The sequence below is a fragment of the Thermobia domestica genome, chromosome 7 (genome assembly GCF_964235325.1).
Source record: "Thermobia domestica chromosome 7, izTheDome1.hap1.1, whole genome shotgun sequence".
NCBI lineage: Eukaryota > Metazoa > Arthropoda > Insecta > Zygentoma > Lepismatidae > Thermobia > Thermobia domestica.
Genome location: NC_137460.1, coordinates 140,110,630 through 140,119,411, shown reverse-complemented (window position 1 = coordinate 140,119,411; position 8,782 = coordinate 140,110,630).

Sequence of the window (8,782 nt, the reverse complement as noted above, 5' to 3'; positions counted from 1 at the left end):
GCCGAAAACCGTTTTTGTTTTATAGTGGTCAACGTTAAAACTTGGAAATGGTTGATTTCTACCACATTCTGTTTATGGATCACTTCAATTAACAAGCTGCTCCTAAAAAATTACTCTACCCATAGTTTGCAATGTGTATATATATATATATATATATATATATATAGATATATATATATATATATATATATATATATATATATATATATATATATATATATATATATAACAAACTCTATGGCGTATGGAACCCGGAGGTTCAGTGCCGCGTTCACAAAAGCACTCCAATGACTTCTATCCTTAGCTAATTGCATCCAGTTTTTACTTTGTATTCCTATCTCTGCGAGATCCATCTTAATATTGTCGTCCCATCTGCGCCTAGGTCTTCCTAATGGTCGTTTTCCTATGGGTCTACCAGTTAAGACTTTGAAAGCGTTTCTACTTTCTTCCATTCTAGCTACATGACCCGCCCACCTAAGCCTCCTAGACTTGACTACCCTAACAATGTTGGGTAAACTGTATAAACTATGTAACTCCTCGTTATGAAATATATATATGTATATATATATGTATATATATATATATATATATATATACATAAATAAACAAATAAAATAAAATAAAAATCTGCTTTCTTTTAAGAGCTATCGTGCGCAGTAACTTAGTCGCAGCAGCTATCGTGGTCTATTATTATTATTATTATTATTATTATTATTATTATTATTATTATTATTATTATTATTATTATTATTATTAATTATTCTACCAGTTGGCAGGTACTGGGACTAATGGGATATGTGAGTGTGATTGTGTGTTTTCTTTGGTTCAGGTCTGGAAATTCTTCTTTCACCTTTCTCGATCTTCAGCTTCCTCTTTTAATTCCCAATATTTGATTCCATTTTTCAAATCATCGATCAAACTGCATTCTTCTTCTTGCTATTCCTTTCTTAACTTTAATCTCTTACTCTCAACTTTTCTCTTCCTCAGTGGGTTGAGAAGTGGCTGATAAGTTTTAATCTGGTTCCTTATAATTATTACCAGACTGCAGTTTCCTCTATCTATTTTTGAATACTATTTTTAAGGAATTGAATTATTATTATTATTATTATTATTATTATTATTATTATTATTATTATTATCGCGACCATGTTCTGTTATTCTTTTAACTGTTAGAGGAAAGGTTCATTTTTTCTACAGTCTCACTCTATCTATAATGGTACTTCGGTATTATACTTAATGCTTAGTTAACTCAAGAAGAAGCGGATCTAGTTGTATGAATCCTCCATTTCATGTTGGCCTTCAGTGATCATTTAGTACTGTTAAGCGAGGTAATTTAACAGACGTACAATGTTCTTATAAATTATTCGTTGTAGTGTTATAAAGTAGGAAATGATACAAGACGCTGTGTTTTCTAAATTAAAGTTTTGGGATCCTCTAGGGCAATTATTCCAACATTTTTAACAAGCGCCCACATTCTTAAACCCTACATACTTCACGCCTACATCATTCGCGCATGTCTTTGAGCGTTTCTGCAATTTTAGTTGCAGCATTGCATTCTCAAATCATCAGTAATAGCAACAAAAATAATTACAATAATATTAATAAGCTATACTGTATATAAGACAATATAAATGAGTTACTCACTATCGACCAAGCCATAATGCTATAATTAGCAAAAATACTCTTTTTGACAAAAGCAAGGGATAAAGAAGGGTTTTTGGAAATATGTATCCTTAGGGGCGTAAATAGGATAGTGTATCTTGCTAATCCCTGAGGCAAGGAAGATGAAACTAGGCATATAAACTAACCATTAAAAATAACTGAACATGTTTCTCACAACTTCTGAAAATTCCGCACCTAAAAAATAAAGGAGTAATTCGTATAACATTAATTTTTGAACTGTATTTTATTTCATTTATTTTTAGAAAATGATAAATGTAAGAATTCTTTATATTGGAGACGTGAAATTTCAAAATTAAACTCAATTAGAAACAAACCAATACATGTTTAGCTTTTCCGAAAATTCTGTCCTAAGATGAGAATCGAGGATAGTGTCTACCTATTAAAATTACTGCATTTGCTTACGTTTGAGGTGTGAAATTTGGCTTTGATTTCTTAACTATAAATAATTGAACTATGTTTCCGGAAATTCCCCTCTTAAAGATGGAGAAAAGTGACGATTTCTAAAATATTAAAATTTACCACTATTTATTCAGGAAATGTCATGAAATATGAAATTCGCTTAAATTCGAAATGTGAAATTTCGTATACCAACTCTGAACTAAAAAGAATGGAATACGTATTTCAGAGTTTTCGAAATTCTCCTTTTAAGCACAAGGAGGGAGGAATTAATTTACTTATTTCTCGACATTCAAATTGGCGTTCGCTGTCTCATCATCATAGAATGTTCGAGGAGTACTACTGAACATATTTAGAACTACTCTAGAGCATGGTTTCATCATATCACTTTCACTGAAATGCGTATCCTAAGGGGAGGGGTCAAGGTCTCAAATATTTGCTTAAAATACAGCATCTTACAAATCTCTCATGTATGAAGATGAGATTTAATATAAAAACCAAGTAGAAACGCAACCCAGGAAATTCCACTTCCGGCTTATCTCATGAAAAATGATTGAGAATTTTAGAACTTGGCTGAAGCCATTTCTTAACCATGTCAGTTTCATTAAAATTCGTATCCTAAGAGGGTGGAGGAGTTAATATATACGGCGAAAATTAAATATCTTCCAAGCCAAGGAGATGAAACTGGGTATATAAACTTTTTATTAACGAGGTCATCATGTGGTCATGCATCAGCATTTCTGCTTCCAAAAGAGGTTACAGTGTGGCAAAGTGTTTGAAACGTCTGAAATGAATTTTTAAACATATTTAGCATGTTTAACATTTCTATTTTATCAACTCACTTCGAAATAAAAGAATCGTAAAAGCAGAAGAGAATTTAGATTTATTGCAAAGAATAAATACTGCATCGTATGAAACACATTTTTGAACATGGTCGAGCTAGGGGTTTTATTTCACTTTTGTTCAAATAAGTTACGTAATGGGGAAAGAGTGATCAAATATAACTTCCAAATATTCCCCATAAACCTATTCTACCCGTACGAAGAACGGGCTTGCATATAATAATAGCCATATTGTAACAAATTTATATATATTTCCAGCAAGATTCCTGCATAGCATTGTAGTGCAGTGGAATATTATATTTTACCAGTTTTGTCAATGAAACCACAGTTCTTACAGAATAGTTATTTAGTGTTTAAATGATATTTAATTTAATGTTTGTTACAACATTCGTAATATTTGTAATTTTAAATTTAGTTCTGTCAGAGACTCGCACCCTTAGATTAAGAGCCACTGCTCTGGGGACTACCTAGAAACTTTGAATTTACACCTACATAGGATTTGTGACGTGGGGTACCACTAAGAAAATTTTTAGAAAATTCACGAAAAGAGGAGGAATTGGGGAGAGAGTTATTTTAATAATATACCCTCATCTCCGAAACGTATAGGACTGTGAACTTAAAATTTGGTATTTGGTTTTCCAATTTAAAATAATTTAACACATGTTTCACCATTTCTTTTATATCTTAGTAATAAAGGAGAAGGAAAAGGTAAGAATAGGAATTATTACTCATATAATAGCATATCGGTATCTCAGAATCTCTGAAAGTTACAAACATGAAATTTGGCTTTAGGACTTCTCATTTAAAACAAAATCACTTAAAGACAGTAAACAGGACCACCCAATATTTTTCAATTAAAATTGAAACCAGAAGTTGTAGTAAATATCTACAACTTAGTGTTATTTACTAGTGATTAGAATGGAGATGGAATATATTCTAGGGACGTTTAATCGAATACAAACCGTGCCTATCTATTGCCGTTTGTCATATACAGTCTTGTTCAAAAAAATTTTGCCACTCACCTCTCCTTGAAAAGGCCTGTGGTCCTATCTACAGTTAGAAAAAAATCAAATAAATGTGAATTTTTTTGGTCGATTAAGAAGTTTATTTGGAGCCACAGCATTATAATTTCCATTTGCGGTTGCAAGAATATCATCTTTCATAGCAGGGTGAGTGGCCAAGATTTCTTGCACAAGACTGTACAACGATGAACGTTAAAACCGGATGTGGTTGATTTCTAATAATTACGTTTGATTACAGGGTAAAAGAAGAGATTGTACCTATTTTAAGAACGCTAACTCATTAAAAAAACTCTTTTCGCTGTCTCTTACAGGTCATGTTCTATGTATATTACATTGAACCTGGAAGTCATACTGGATTACCAGGGTGTCTATCGGTCACGAAAAGGATTAAAGAAAGTCACGAAATTAGAAAATGAAAGTCAAGAAATTTTGCTTTTGGGTCACGATTCATTTTATCTGTACAAATATAAGTACACACATGTAAATGTTGTTCTATAAAATGTCAAAATTCACCACCAAAAACGCATATGGTTTTAGACGCTATCAAATCACAAGCAAAGCACGCTTCTATCACGTGCGTGAAAATTGGCCCAAGTCGCACTCAAATTCGCTTTTGAGAATGATACTAAATTTAATGGTTTGTTAAAGAAAAGGTCATGAAATTTCATTTTGGAATTTTAGTAGACACCCTGTCATTTCTGATTTCATTAGAGTGTTATGTAAAGACAAAATGTATTCTTGGGATGCTCCGTCGATTGTCGAAAACAGCTTCTTGCTATCTATTACAGCTTTTGCTCCATACTAATGAAAAGTGAACCGAAAATTGTTGATTTCTACCGCTTCTAGTTTTATCAAAGTGTTAATTATAGAAATGAAAGGTGTTCTTGGAATTTTTTAGTCGATTTCCCAAAACTGCTTCTCGCTATATATTACTGTTTAACCCATTCAATGTTAAAGCGGGAACTAGTTTATTTCTGCCACTTTCTATTTAAATACAGTATTAATAATGGAATTGAGAGGTATTCTTGCGATGCTAAATCGACTGCCGGAAACCGTTTCTTGCTATCTATTACCCTTTTTGGTTTACAGGATCAACGTTAAAAGCAAAAATGGTTGTTTTCTACAACTCCTGGTTTCTAATCCACAACCTCATGGTTTATGATCCTCTACTAACGAACTCTTTCGAGATAATTACTTTAGCTATCAATTGCAAAAAACACAAGTCAAATTCAGTTTCGTTCAAGAGTTTCGTGCGGAATAACGGACGGGATGGACCAAAGTTCTAACTGTACAATATTATTACAAATCTTACTCTGTAATCTCAATAATTAGATACATATTTCAGCGTTTTTGATTGTGATCTAGAAGGGAAGAAAAGGGTTTGGAAGAGAATAGATGTGGATATTACAATTATTATTATACTAAGATGTTTATATCTCGGGATCCCGTAAACTTGAAGACATGTAACGTGGTATTTGAACTGAAATTGGTATGCTTCCTGATATATAAAGTGCAAGGCCATAGGCCGAACAAACACGGTGGCCTGGGAGCAAAGCCCCCAGGTATTTCAACTGAAATTCAGTATATTTGCAGGTATGTGAGGTGCGAGGCCGTAAGCCTAGCAAGCACTGATGATTGCAGGTTTGAGATGCAAAGCGTTAGACCGAACACATTTGCGAGTCTGAGGGCAAAGCTTTCAGCAAGACGAAGACTTGAACTCCTAAACTCTGATGAAGACACTAAGGAGACTAACACAATATTTTCTTGATTAATAATGAAATAGCAAGTGATAGTAGATTTATAGCACTCCCGGTGTGAGTAGAGGGATTGGATTGGTGACAAAATTATATTCTTGGGGTGGTTAATTGATTGCAGAAAACTGCGTCTTGCTACCTACTTCCGTATAGAGGTTGATATCTACCAGTTCCAGTTTTAGTAGAGGGTAAAGGATGAAGATGAAGTGTATTCTTAGTCGATTGTAGAAAACCGGGGTACGGTTTCTGCTCTGCAGTGATCAACGTTAAAACCGGAAAGGGTTGATGTCTACAACATCCCGTTTTAGTATGGGCTTAAGGATGGAGATGAGAACGGATGGTTAATCGATTATGGAAAACAGCGTTTTGTTATCTATTACAGTTTTTCTTCCATAGCAATCAACGTTAAAAAGAGGAAATGGTTAATCGCTACCACTTCCTGTTTTACTTGTAGGTTAAGAACAGAGATAATATGCATTCTTAGGACGCTTAATCGATTTCCAGAAACAGCTTCTAGTTTTCTACTAACGTCTTTTGCTGTACAGTGATCAATCTTAAACCGGAAGTCGTTGATTTCTGCAAATTTCAGTTCAAGAGTCACCTCCATTAATTTTAAAATATTTTTTCCTACATTATTATGTAACACTTGGTTTAATTCCAACTAAACTTGATACATATATGTCTTACAATCTGGAAAGAAATACGCGGGAGGGTAAGGACCCCCTATCATCCCAAGGAGTGGGTATGGTATAGCTGACATTTTGAAATAATTGTAATGATCGATATTCGTGTTGAATCCATAGTTTTCGGGTGAGTCAGTGATATGGATAATGACTGTTTCCATGCCGTTCAGATTCATCCCTGAAGAATCGGGAAGAGTGACATTTTAGAAGTAATGACGGATATTAAAGGCGAATCCATATTTCCCATTAGTGCTAAGACGAATAGTGGTACTTTTGATACAATTTAAAAAGAAGTTAGAATGCAACTTTTGAATTTAATTAATGTAAACTTATGCATTAAGAAAAACTAGACTATTTGCCATACAATGGTATAGGTGCGACTGTAGAGTTTTTTATTATTATCATTTTTAAAGTATACTTTAAAAAAGCACCACGACATGGGAGGGAAAGAGAGTGAGAAATTTCTGGTCTTTTCAACATATTCTAAAACGTTTATAAAGATTTTATTAAGATTTTCTTATAATTTTAATTTATGTTTGTACAACTTGTAAGATGTCAATACAACTTAATTTTGAAGAGACTAAAAAATGGTGACGCTTTCCGGTGTTCTAGTAGCTAGCACGCGCGCCTTTCGTGCACGTAGTTGCACGTTCGATTCCCAGTGGAAGTCTCTTACAAAATTTGGACGATTACTGTGTTTGAGTTTCATCATAATCATTGAGTCTACGTCTCATATAATCTCGATGCAGAAATGGAATCCTAAACTTAAATAATTAACTAACTCGAAACCGATGAGAGTTCAAAACTCAAGGTTTCGACAGAAAACTAGCACAAAACTTTGAAAAAAAAAGGTATTAAGTATCCAGTTGGAGGGGGAGGGAAAGGATGGGAACACGGACATAAGACCATAAAACACATTATTGGAATGAGGGTCAGGGCATTTCCCTTTAGGGCATTTCCCGAGCGTGCTCAATCTGAGTTACTAGAATTTTCGTAGTACTATATTCACCCATCGTTTATTCAATCCCCCCGCACTGGAAAATCTGAAATGACCATTGTCTCTTATCGTGTTCAATATGAATTACATGTATTTTTGCAGTACTGCTTTTCACCTATAGTGTAATTAAATTTTTCCACGAGAAAATCTGTAATCAACACTCAGGCACGTAGCCAAGGGGGGTCTGGACCCCCCTTCGAGACTAGAAATGAAAAAAATTATGAAGGATAAAACAAAATGAAATGACAAAAGGAAGGATCAGCGTCAAAAATTAAAAAGGTAACTACAGGAAGCTTTTGCTTACTCTTTCTTATGAGGAGATATGTATTACTTGCAATATGGTGGCGAGGTAAGCGAGGTTTTCTGGAAGAGTCAGAGAATTTGTAAAATCAAGAAAAGTTATGGAATTCTCAGAATTCCTGCTACTAGTCAGGGAGATTTCAAGCTTTCGAAAACGTAAGTGCCGTTGTGTAACAGCGTGGACATTTTTAATCATAACTTTTCGTCATCGCATCCTTGCAGTATCAAATATGTCATTTCAAGGACAATTTTCTGTTGCTCCTTTAACCTGTCATTTGGAACCGACAGTAGTTGACGGAATAATAAAAACAAAAAAAATGTTGAAAGAAAGTTCTGTTAGCATTTGATTCAAAAGAGAAAGGAACGCATATATTGTAAAACTAGTTGAATATACACATGGTTCGCACAGGGACTTATTTGGAAGTCAACGCCTGCGGAAGTATCACCATTGATCTCAGCGACCGCGAATACTATGGATTTGATACTAATATCGGTCATTTTGGGTTATTTTTTACATGCCTCGGTATCCACACCCCGCTGACTCCCGGCCCGCATACTTGCAAGTCATCGCTAATGGAAGTGTCACCATTGATTCAGCGATCGCGAACACTATGGATTTAACACTAATATCGGTCATTTTGGATTACTTTTATATGTCTTGGTATCTCACCCCACTCCAATGACCCCCAGAACTTAATGCGACTGGAGCTTCACCATTGATTTTAGCGACCGCGAAAATATGAATTCGACACTAATAGCTCAAGTGGTAGAGCGTTGGCTTCGCATTCGGGAGGTCGTGGCTTCGAATCCCGCTGCCTACCATCCTGACTGAAGTTTTCCAGGGTTTCCCTCATTCCTACCAGGGAAATGCAGGGATGGCACGTACTAAACTGGCTCTGGGCGATACCTTCCCAAATCCTTTCCATTGTTAATGTTGTTGGATATTCAGTGCAAAATGGCCTCTGAGTTGTATCTGGTGATTGTTAAATAAATAAATAGTAAAATATCAGTCACTTTCTACTATTTTTACATGTCCCGGTAAAAGACCCCTGAGACCCCACTGCTTCGAAATTTGAAAAAATCACTGCGTCTTGACCTGGGGCCT